Below are 12,837 nucleotides of genomic sequence, written 5' to 3'. Positions count from 1 at the left end.
GGATTCCACAACCTCCTTTGGAAACCTATTGCAGAGCCTAACTACCCATATAGTTAGAAAGTTTTTCCTGATATCTAACCTAAATCTCCCTTCCTGCAAATTAAGCCCATTACTTCTTGGCCTATATTCAATGGACATAGTGAACAATTTATCACAATCCTCTTATAATATAAGGATATTATATATCCTTAATATATTTGAAAACTGTTAACATAGTCTCCTTTTCTCAAGACTAAACATGCCTAGTTTTTTTTCAACCTTTCCTCATAGGTAAGGTTTTCTAATGTTTTTATCATTTTTGTTGTTCTCCTCAGGACTTTCTCCAGTTTGTCCACATCTTTCCTAAAGTGTGGTATCGGACATGGTACTCCAGCTGAGGCCTCATCAGCATTGAATAAAGCAGGACAGTTACCTCCTGCTTATATATGACACTCATATTAATAGCCCTTGTACGATTAGCCTTCTTCACAACTTCATCCCATTGTTGAGTCATTTTCAATTTGAGATCCACTGTAACCCCCAGATCTTTTACAGCAGTACTACCACCTAACCAGTTATTCCCCATTTTGTAGTTGTGAATTTGATTTTTCCTTCCCTAGTTCTCTGGTCCCTCACCTGTCTTCCATGAGTGCTTGAAGATAGTTGTTAATGATTTCAGGATTTCTTCAGCTCGTTCCTTATGTACTCTAGGATGAATTTCATGAGACCCTGCTGACTTGAATACATCTAACTTATCTAAATATTCTTTAACCAGTTCTTTCCCCATTTTGGATTGCATTCCTTTCCCCTGCTGTTAATATTGATTGTGTTGAGTATCTGGTCACCATTAACCATTTTAGTGAAGAATCATAGAGATGTAGGGGCACAGTGAATTTACATAGCCACCTTCTTCTGAAGATGAAAGAGTTTGCATACATTAATTAAATTAAGCCTCACAGTTACAGCTGGCCAGATACAGCTGGCCAGATAATATCATTGAATATTTTATTAGCAAGCTTTACCTTTCTTAATGACAACTTAATCAATATTTTAAATTCTTACTATTTCCCCCACAGTTTATGCCACTGGGCAAGTGATTTCTGAACATGTCTAATGCCTGGTCTATTTGACACATTTTGCAATTTTATTTTGAATGAAATATTTGCCAACTAACTTTTTAAATTGTTTTCCCAGTTCTACTCACAATACCCATGTAGGGAAAAGAATTGTTATTATCCTGTTATCTCACAGATGGGGCACTGAGACACAGGAGCTAGCATGATCTGACCAAGGTCACACAGTGAATTGTTGGCATAAGTCCCACTTAAACCTATAGGGTGTACAGGCCTTGTCTGAATGCTCCACACTTATGATGGTGACCCTGAACACACAGTTCAGATCTGGGATCAAACTTTCCTAAAATTCAGTGGGAGAGTGTTCAGATCTAGGATTTTGATTCAGGCCCATCTCTTTTTTTGGAAATGCATATATCAGTGCCCATTGTAAGCCATCAATAAACAAAAGCACTATGCAAATCTTTTAAGTTACAAAAGGCCCAACAACTGAATCCTCAGCTCCCAACAAGCTACCCTGATCTTTTTTATTGAACTAAAATAAAAGAATGTTGACAGAGATGAGCAAACCAGTGATGTCTGTCTTACATTGTTCCCTGAAACTTTCTAAGCTCTGGCTTTGGTGGACATAGTTCACAAAGGCAAAGGCACTCCACAGAGAAGACCATGTTGCTGACCATCTGCAAGAATGGACAGTGAGAACAACCCAAAGGATTATATATATTGGATAAGGTAATTTTCACAGATCATATGTTCCATCCAATACTCAGCAAATCTCAGCAGTTTCAGGTGAGTTTGCTTCAAGTCCCGGGGTTTGTTTGACTCCCCAGATTGAAAAGATATGAATCCAACATGCACCAAAACTGGAAACAAGATTTGGGTGAAATGCTACTAATTGAAACTACTGTGTTTTGTGCAGTTCTGGGTTGGATCTTGACAAAGAGAAGAGTGGGAGAAGCTGAAGTACTACTCTATGCTTGCATACTGATAGGACCAGACAATCTTAATTCTACTGATGTGCAGCCACTAATCAGGCAAAAGTCCTTTTGCGGTCAAGAGGAGTTTTGCCTGAGTAATGATGCAAAAATAATACCCTACATCTTACAGAGTTGTCAGTAAAGCAAAATGTAGGGCTAAATTGTGGCTTTGCCCAGGGCCGGCTCTAGGATTTTTGCTGCCCCAAGCAAAAAAAATTTTGCCCTCCCACCCTTTCTTTTTGGCTTTTACACATGTTTGCACTTTGCATGTTTTTGGTTTGGATTGGGGTTTTTTGATTGTTTAAAATTTTTTAAAAATGAAAACAGAGAATTTGTAGTGAGTGAAATAAAACAATTTCCTACTAGTGTACTCATTTAATTTTAACAAAATCACAATTACAAACAATTTGGGTTCAACTATACGCTGTAATGAAAAATGTTCGTGTCTTCTGGTGCGCTCCATTTCTCATAAATTAAAAGAATTTATATGAACTGAATTTTTCTGGTTTTTATTCTTGCATAGTCTTTTAATAATTCAGTGAAATCTAAATTTTTTGCAATGGTACTTTCAACTGAAATTAATGTGAGTCCTGACAAATGATTTTGAGACATGGTGGACCTCAAATAATTTTTTAGTAATTTCAGTTTTGAGAAACTGCGCTCACCAGAAGCCACTGATACTGGTAATATGAAAAGAATGCATAATGCTATAGCAGTGTTTGGAGTGAGGTGCTCAGGGCTGTACATCCCGCCCGATCTCAAACCCGGTCCCACCCCCACAGGGGGAACAGTAACTGACAGAGTGGTTTGGGGGTGGGTCAGCCGCAGGGAGGAGAGCAGACCAGGGGCGCCCGCCCAGCGCCAAGCTGCCTGGGGCAGCGGGTCCTTACCGGCCGCAGGTTCTGCCCTGATCCTGGGCTCCCCTCTGCTCAGCTCCAGCTCTTCCACCACTTGTGACACGTGCGGCAGGGGAGGGCAGGGCAGGGAGGAACCACATCGCCCCACTCCCCCGGCAGCGGGGGGCCAGGGCAGAGACCGCCCCTGGGCCGGGACCCCCCCGCTGAGCCCGCCGCCCCGCCCCATGTAGGAGCTCATTGGTTGACTGAGCAGGGCCGGGGGGGAAAAAAAGGATGGCCGGAACGTTGCCCCTGGAAATGTGCCACCCCAAGCACGTGCTTCCTTTGCTGATGCCTAGAGCTTTGCCACAAGCCCTCTGTATGGGAAGTGCACTGCCATGTGGCCTTAGGAGCAGGCCAGGACCAGATCATGTCTCATAGAGACAATCTGTCCCGTGCATTGTTAGTGCTCTGGTACACATGTACCTGCCCTATACCTGGGGCACTATATGTGTACTGGCTAGCACACTGGGGATAACAGAGGAGGAGTCAAGGATGCACCTATTCCCACCCACATGCATGAGGGAGACATAGCAGCTCACAGTATGATTAGCAGGTGCAGAGGAGTAAGGCAGCCATTGTATTCATTTTGTTTAGATGAGAAAACAAAAATGTCGCGATATGACCAGTCCTCGTAAAGAATATTGCTTGAACCCTGTCAGTCTCAGAAGTACAATATGAATTAAATGCCATAGACTGAATAAACATTTTAGAGACAAGATTTACAGTACAGCTGTTTCTTTTTGGGAAAGGCTGAGTAAATTGGCCTAATCAGCCAAATTAAGAAGCTGTAGCCCCTGTAATGCTGAATCTCCCCTAATGCAACTGAATTTTTCTAAGGAAAAAATAATAAAAATGTCTTATCATGGATCAATAGTTGAAAGTGATGGACTTACAGGACTGAATTTAAATGAGTTTGTGAGTCTAGGATCAAACATTCCTTTCTAGCCTTGGGATTTGCTTGATTTTTTTTCCTGTTATCTCTAGTGATTACTTTAAAGTATTATGTTTAAGTTCATTAACATCCAAAATGACATGTGCTGAGACATATCAGAATGTAACAGGCTGGTTTAGTTATGTGTCTGGAGATTGTCTTAGGTATCACTTAAGAGGGAAAAGGTGTGGAGGGGAATTTTAAGACAAATACAAGTAGTTCTGGATTTGGGTGCTCTCCTGGTATTAAGTTTTGTTACTATGAAATGGGATAGGAGATGTACTAAATTTCCACTAAATTGAATGCAAGTGCTAGAAAAACAATACCAACTTTGTATCCAAGACTATTCCACATTGTTTACTGCAGCAGCTTCAACATAATTTGTTTCTCTACCACCTATACCAGAACTATTCTAATGTGGGCAAGAGGCACCAAGAATGCTAACCTCTTTCACAAGTACAACTTGGAGAAAGCAGTGTATTAAATCAGTTACTCTGTCTGCTACTCCTATAGTGCATTCTTTTGATGGGGGTTGGGGGAAGAAACACAGCTCAGAAGTAGCAATCAAAATTCAGTTTGTGGAGAGCCCTCTGGGCCTTCTTGAGTACCCCTACTATCTGCCGCTACACACATCACATCTCAGCCATTGATGTCTCATTGCAAAAGGAAGAACTGAGTTGACTAGTTCTTGAATTCAGGACTGTCTGAACGGGAAACCAACTTTAAGTACCAAAAGAACTTCTGGCTAGCACTGCCTTTGAAAATTATTCAGATCTATATTGTGAAGACTTTGCGTGCAGCTGAATTCGTTTAGGCACACTATATCCTCCGCTGGAGTAAATTGTATTGCTCCATTGACTTCAATTTACCCCCAGCTGAGTGTCTAGCCCTTTATTTCCTGTCATCCTCATCAGTCCATTTTGTCCCCTATGATTAACATCAAGAAACCCAAAAAGGCGGGCACCCAGTACACAGTGTAGACCAAAAAAAAGCTCTCCCTTTTACTCTTGTTGAATATTCATCTTCCTTAATATTTCACGACCATACATACAGTCCCTTGCTGTATAATCTTTTGCATGTGACAGCCCTGCTGCTTAAAGGTTTCCAGTAAATGCATTAGTTTTAGAGCTGTGAGAAAAAAGTTTTATGATCAAAATAAAACTGAAATTGGGCAACATTTCACCCATTTAGAAGTTACTTACATTTTCTTACAAGCATTTTGCAAGCTCTTACACATCTTGCCCATCTGAAATAAGTATCTAAACAATGCTTGCATGTATTCTGGAATAAAGGCCTTATTAAAGGCATTTCATATGTCACATTTTATGCTAGCAAGGGTTTATTTGGTGTAATGTACTTCGTTGCATTGTGGCAGATTCAGGAGATTCATATCTTGCCCTGCATACTCAGAATATATACTATATAATGATGATATCTATATGACACATTGCAAAACCATATAAATTGCATTTAACATGCACCCCACGTGCACTCTGCCCACTTATCCAAGTTTAGTCAGACTGCATCGAACATTCTTAAATTCTGAAAAGCTTTGAATAGTTACTAGCCCTTTTTGTAACCCCAACCTTCTAGAGAAATATTTCTCGTTTTTATTCTAAATGTGGAACATTCCACTAAATTAGCACAGGGATCAAGAGAGAAAATATCCACTGTGACAAGTAGAAGGATGGTATCGCCTGGTCCAGGAGGGAAGAAATGGCAGTTTTATAGCACTGGAAAGGGGAGATCTAAGCTTCCCAATGGGACACACATTTGCTTCAAACCCTGGTAGGTCCAGAGAATATGATATTAAAGGATAGTACTATTTTGAAAAGTGAAAGATCAGCCAGCAAAGAGAGGGGAAGATTCAGGCCTGCTGCTGTTCCTAAAAAAAGGAGAAAAAGAAAAGGGTTTATAAAGACTCAGAAAGATAACCAGGAAGGAGGCCCACATTGCTTTAGTATTGATAATGTCCCAGGAACTCAGTTATAGGCAATGGCACCAGATGCAAATACAGATCATGTACAGGGTAAGTGACATAAGTTCCATTTAGAATTCAAATCTATTGTACTTTGTAGCACTCAAATTAATTTAGTTCTTTATTTCTTAGACAGTATTTTCTCCCTCCTGGCTAACAATGGAATATAATAATCCAATCAGCAGCATACCTTCTCTTCAGGATAAACATCTAGTCTCATATGTTGAGCTTGACTGAAAAAATTAAAATATATTGCCTGAATTATTTTTTCCACCAGCTCCTCGGTGTTTATTCAAGAGCAAATATGGTCACAGTAGACACCATTTACAACATTTTTACAGTGGCAAATAAAAAAAAACATCTCTGAGAAACGACAGGGAAGCTATGAATGCTCGGTCAGGTGTAGTGTTAATGATTAAAACGCCCCCCCACCCCCACACACACAGACACAGTGCAGCTAGATATCAAGAACATGGCTTTCAATGTCACAAGCGGCCCTTAAAGGAAACATGCTTAATGTATTCAAGAGTTGTGGGAATGAAAAGTAGCAGGGACATCAGATTTTCTGAACTGCACATTAAAAGTGTCAGCATTTCTACCTCTCCACTGGATTTTTCAAATGGGTTTTACTCTGTCCTGACTAGAATAATAGACACTGTGCATCCCAACAGCAAGTAGCAAACTGGTGAAAAGAGATTCCAACATCAGCAACGTGAAGAGAAATCTAATTTTTTTCCATATTAAACTTGGTAAGGGTGGGGTGCATTTTTCAATCTTCATTTTATTTCTCTTCTCTGAGCCAGATGCTGATACCCTTAGTCGCCTTGAACAGTACCTTACCTCTCAAAACATCTCATCAATTTCCATAGGAGTACCCCAGTAAAGTACTACTCAATGAAAGTAATCCGTAACTTGGTCCAACATGGTCAAATAAATGGCAACATATTACATTAAGAAATCATTTTTTTAAGTTGTACCAAACAATGTATGTCTATCTGAGATAACTAGGACACTGAATATTTTCAATAGGTAATTTTTCAGAACACAGACCTAGTACTTTCCCAAATGGCAGAGAAAAAGTGGGTACTGCTTTGGAGTGATAACAGTGGTGGTGAGGGTTATGGAAAGCAGGGACTTAACAGCATAGTTAGAAGCATAAATCTTACTCCAGAACCAAACTATGTATTTCCCCTCAGAAGATCAGATTCTGACCCCATGACTCATGCTGGATAGTCTTGTACACAAGGTATGCTCTCAGTAAAGTCAGTCTGGACTGCTAACCAAATAAGATACTACTCAACATAAATAAGGCCCATAAGGAATTATGAATAATTAAAAAGCATCTTGTTTGTAATGATTTACACTCTATTTCCTGGAAGCCAAACTACTGAGGGATGTATTTTTGTTTTTAAGGTGTCTTTTGCATTCAGATGTTACAGCTAAAAAGTAACCTACAAAAACTGACAACTAGTTGTAAAAAAGGACAGACCAGAAAGGGATAGGCAGTAGGAAAGGCAGCCATACAAATGAAACTCGATATAACACAAAATGGAACAGTGCACATGAGCCAGATTTAGACAGCCTTATTCATACTGACTTACTCCACAAGCAGTGCCACTGAAATCAACCAGATTAGCTGCAGAAAGTGCTACTCATGATGAGTAAAGGTGTCAGAATCTGGCCCCAAAGCATTCTTTATAGAAGTCCCTTATCCATATGGTCTAGATTCTAACTTTTCAATCTGTCCTGAGTGAGGGTCTCATAGTCCAAATTCCCTCCCTTTTCCTTCCCCCACCCCCACCCCCACCCCACAACAACCTGGTTCCCTCTTTTTCCAGGAAAAAAAGTTCTCTGTTATTCCTCTAAACCAGTAGCAAATTAGTTCCACCCTCTGTGCTGACTCAGTTTGCTGGCTAGTGATTTTTTTGGGGGGGTAGACTTCCACTCATTTCTTGCCTTTGACCACATGCTATCTGCTCACCTGGATGACTAAGAATAGCAGGCCCACGGGAGTTGCTCTTCTCTGTGTGCGGAGACAAGTGTTGCGATGCTGCCGCACGGTGTGATAAGGGCAGGACACAATCCTGTCTGCAGAACATAAATAAATGTTGGATAAAAAGGCCCAAATTAATATATAACTCCATGCTAGTTAATATACCGGATGTCTTTCTAAAAAGAGATGCCATAGCTCAAACAGAATTTATGGTTTTGATGCAGAAATTACTGGGTGAGGTTCTATGCCCTCTGCTATACAGGAGTTCAGACTAGATGGTCATAATGGTCCCTTCTGGCCTTAATACAGATGAATATGAAAGGTTTGTCATACCTAGCTATATAAATCTTAACAGTCATCATATATTATGGAGGCACTGAGCATGGCTCAATAGTTAAGGTGCATATGTCCTGTGAAAAGGCATTTCTACCCTGGTAATAACAAAGAATGTAGACAGAGGGTTCGTTTTTGAATTATCAGAGCAGCAAACATATCAGAATTCTTAAGTTTCCCCAATGATCATTAATATTTGTGAGGAATTATAGGGATTAGCAAAAAAACAAATATTGATATCTTAAGTTAAATAATCAATCATTTAAAATAAATATTCACATGATCCTTATTTTCTTCTTGGTTACAAAGGCAATTCTTTGTTTGAACAAGGAGGAAAATGAATCTCTCAGAAGTTGTTTACACACTGAAAAGGAGGATTCCAACAAGAGGCGGCACATTAGTAGGCAAGGTTGTATTGTGCAAGTCCAAAACTTCTTCCTCAATATGGGGGATGTTCAATACATTCATCCATTGGCATTGTGTTTAGTACAGTATTGCCAAGTCCAAACACTCTAAAATCATGAGTCAGGACACACACACACACCGCCAAATCATGAGATTGGCTTTAAAATAATGAGATTTAAGTATATGTAAATATAGCTCTTATTTGCCTTCTAGTTTGAGCCTTTCTAGGTCACTTTTCCAAGCTTATCTCTGCAACTAAAAGGGCTAGAAACTTTTTTTTAAAATTAAAAGCTGAGCTTTATACATAGTCACATGACTCCAAGAGCTTGTGCTTTAAGGAAAACACCAAATCCTGTGAGACTCTCAATACAAGTCCAAGAATTGGCCACACTCCTGGTGCATAACTGGGCACCACAAGCCTATTATTTTGATCTCAGTTGCCCCTGATTGCAGGCTTACTCTTCACTCTCTGTACTCAGGTCAGTGATGAGCTATGCAGCCTCAGAGAAAGCTCCAAGAGGCATTCTGTCTCAAGGAAACAGAGGGCCTAATTTTCTGCTTATATAATGTGGCTGCATTGACCCAGAATATCTCCTGGAACTCTCCAGCATGCAGCGGCGGGGCAGAGGGATGGAAAGAGAATGCCAATAGCTAAATTCCATCAAACATATTCCTCCTCTGTGTCCAACTAGTGCTGCTCGCCATGACCTCACCTACTGCATCCCTACCTCCGTTGGGTTGCTTTGCAACTCAGTAGATGAAGAGAGGGGCCAGCCCCTTGTGAGTTAAGGAGCACCAGGACTGCAGGAGTGCCCAGCTGCTGTGTCGGGGCATGGCACAGGTGAGACTCTTCACACGCTCCTCACCCTTGCATACTGACTCCAATGAGAGGTCCCGTTGACTGAAAACGGTGCGATTTACCATGCTGTGTGTCACCTGGCTGTGTAGCTTTGGAAGTATGTGGTTAATGGAACATTTTATATTCCAGATATTCCAGAACATTTTATATTCCAGCTATCATTAGCTTACACATATGGGCCAGGTCCCACTCCCATTCAAGTCAATAGGAGTTCTGCCATTAAATTCCATGGAGCATGACTGTGCTCATAAATACTAGGAACATAGGAAAATAAACAGGGAGCTCTGCCTCAAAACCTCTGCTCATTTTTACCACCAAACTTACATTTATTTGTATACCATTCAACATGTCCTTGTGTATACAAGATTCCACCTTGGAAAACTTATTCCAGAATGTCCCTTTTCCATTTGTGTTTATGCTGTAGGTCAAAGTCTATTTTAACTTATCACTCACATTAAAGGAAATTTCACATGGTATAAATCAGGGCACAATTTGGCCCAATACTTTTTATTCGCTATTTATTACATTCAGTGCGCAACCATGCTTAATACTTTACATGAGACATGGTGGGCCTTCTGGCTTTGGGATGCGTGGGACTGTGAATCTATGAGTCCTCCTATTCATTCCCTTCCTTCATGGGCCACGGGGAGAATGGGATTATGTACACTGCTCTCAACAAGCTCACAAACATTAGCAGCTCTGCATTAAGATAATTACTATAATCAAATCTCATGTGTCAGGACTTCATCTGTTCATCTGCCCGGGTCAGGAAGGAATTTTTTCACTGATGAAAAATTGGCTAGATGTATTCTGTTTTGAAGGTTTTTTTCCCCTCTCCTTCCTCTGACACATCAAAGATTGGCCACAGCTGGAGATGGAACATGGGATGGGATAGGCTAATGCTCTGAGGTGGTACAGAGAATCCTCTTTCTGGAAGCCTGGCTGGTGTGCCTTGCTCACAGGCTTGCGGGGTCAGACTGACTGCCAGATTTGGGGCTAGAAAGGAATTTTACCCCACATCAGATTGGTTGGGATCCGGGGGGCAAGGGAAGGTTCCTTTCCTCTGCAGCAGAGGTACAGTTCACCTGCTAGGATCATCTGGGCATATCTCACCTAATCAATTCACTGCCATTGCAGGGGCCTCAGGCATTGGTGGCACCTTGATCTCCCTCTCATTCTTTGCCTGTGGCACATAACTTAGTCTTCTGAGGACTGAAATGCATTGTCTAACTAGTCTTTGAGTTTAATATACGTATTTCTAGATGAAAATTAATGCCCTGAGATAAACAGCAGGTCAGATTAGCTGATCTAATGTTCTCTTTTGGCCTTAGACTCTACGAATCTCTTACCAACTAGTACCTTCCATACTTACATCATACATACATTGAAAACATTATTCCTGTTGCTTTGTGAATATAAATACAATGGAAGTTTTTTGGATCTCTCAACATAATATAAAATCAAATTTCTGTAATACTCTTTCAATTAACTCCCTTGAATCATGTAACACAATGTACTTTTTCTGTTAACCTTTAAAATATTCAGAGAACAACAACTTAAACATATTAAAGAGTTTAATTTATAACAATCACTTGAAAGAGATTCTATTTGCACAAAAGACACCAGCTTCTAGCCCTTTTCTAAATTATTATAATTGAACTTAACCTTTCCCTTCCCTTGAGTGGCCTCTTTACAGTTATGATGCCCGACCTACTTCTTAGCTGTTTCCCTAACGGTAACAAAATACCCTCCAGAATTTCCCAAATGATGAAAAATCAGTGTTAATAATGTTTAATAAATAAACTTGGTTAAAACAGTCTAAACCTATGGATCAGAACCCCCAGCAGTCCTCTCTCTCTTCCCAAAGCTGATTTGCATACTGGGTCATGGAACAGTTTCCAGGATATTTAACTGGAGACTTCACTGAAAGATCCTTAATAATGTGTTCCTATACCACTTCATGTAGCATGCTACCAAAGAAAGCTCCAGTCTTGTGGTCCTTGAACAGCTAAGTCACCTTTTGAAGTCAGTAAGCATTTTGGGTGTGTAAGAAACATGCATTCAGGTCCTAACTGTATTCCTTGCTGGGAGCCAGATTCTGATACTCTTACTCAATGTTGTATAGCGCCTTACTACACAAAAAGAGTCCCAATGACCTCAATAGAACTATAGACAGTACTTCTCAAACAGAATCTGGCCCTTGAGGATTAATAAGGCTGCCTCTGATGAAACATGTCTATCTACACACAGAGAAAGAATAAGTGGCCATGTGGCATGAAGGTTTTATCAGTAGGAATTTAAAATGGCTGCATTACTCACAAGGGCATTGTACATAGACCGTCTCAAATGAATTCCAATAACACTTCTATAGCACATCACCTAACATACGTTATGTATGTGCCACAGGTAGTACAGCATGCTACCGAAGCGATACATTATAGTGTTTTGGATTATTGCCTATACGTTGTGTCACTTATACATGAGTTGTACGTCCCTCCAACTTTAAAGCCATCCTCCCTTCGAGCTACGTTTTCAATTGCCAAGGGCTAAGAAAACGATAACTAATAAATATTAGAAATCTCGATAAACACTTTAAAATACTATTTTTACAGTAATAACTGACTTCAGCAGAAGCAGACTTAGGCAAAGATGGTTGAAAATCCTAGCGCTGGGCAAAGATGAGTATTGTTGACAATTCCCCCCTTACAATCTAAGAGGCTAAAACCTACTAAAACTAAAAGCGGTTATTGGAAATCTAGGAATCTCCACTTATAAAGAAACTAGTCTAGCCCCAATGCTTCATAAGTTATTGGGCATTAAGTCTGATCCAGTTTTAAGACTTAGGCCCAATTTTGGTGAGAATTTCCATATTTGGGGGAATGAAAGAAAAGAGGTTGTGACTGGAGATTTTTTTTTAATGAGTTCATTAAAACTGTTCGAAGAACTGTGGTCATGTTAGAAATAGTACTGATAGAAATGAATCTAGGGGAAATTGACCTGGGAAAATACTAAATTTTTTTCAACAAAACTTCATTTGAAATTTTAAACTAATTTATTTCAGCTGGGATCATACCATTTTTCATGTTTGCTTAATGCAAATATTCTGGCAAATGAATTTCCTGACAGTAATATTCACTGAAACAGTGAATTGTGAATGTGCATTTAATATTTTATTTATAAATTTCAATTTCAATATGCTCACTTAAAAGAAGTGTAAGTTCTAAGTTTCTTTGTGAATCTAGCCCCTACATCCCATTCATTTCAATGGGAGTTAAGTGCCTAAATACCTTGGAGGGTCTGGTTCAAAAGCAAGGAAAAGGTGGTCTTTGAGCCTTCCTAGCAGTATAAAGCTGCTGTTTCTACCCCTAGGGATTTATCAGACCTTAACCCTTTCACTGGTCCAAGACAAA

Source organism: Eretmochelys imbricata, chromosome 2 (assembly GCF_965152235.1).
Source record: "Eretmochelys imbricata isolate rEreImb1 chromosome 2, rEreImb1.hap1, whole genome shotgun sequence".
In the NCBI taxonomy this organism is placed as follows: domain Eukaryota; kingdom Metazoa; phylum Chordata; order Testudines; family Cheloniidae; genus Eretmochelys; species Eretmochelys imbricata.
The sequence above is the reverse complement of the archived record's forward strand: the minus strand, read 5'-3'. Positions refer to the sequence as shown.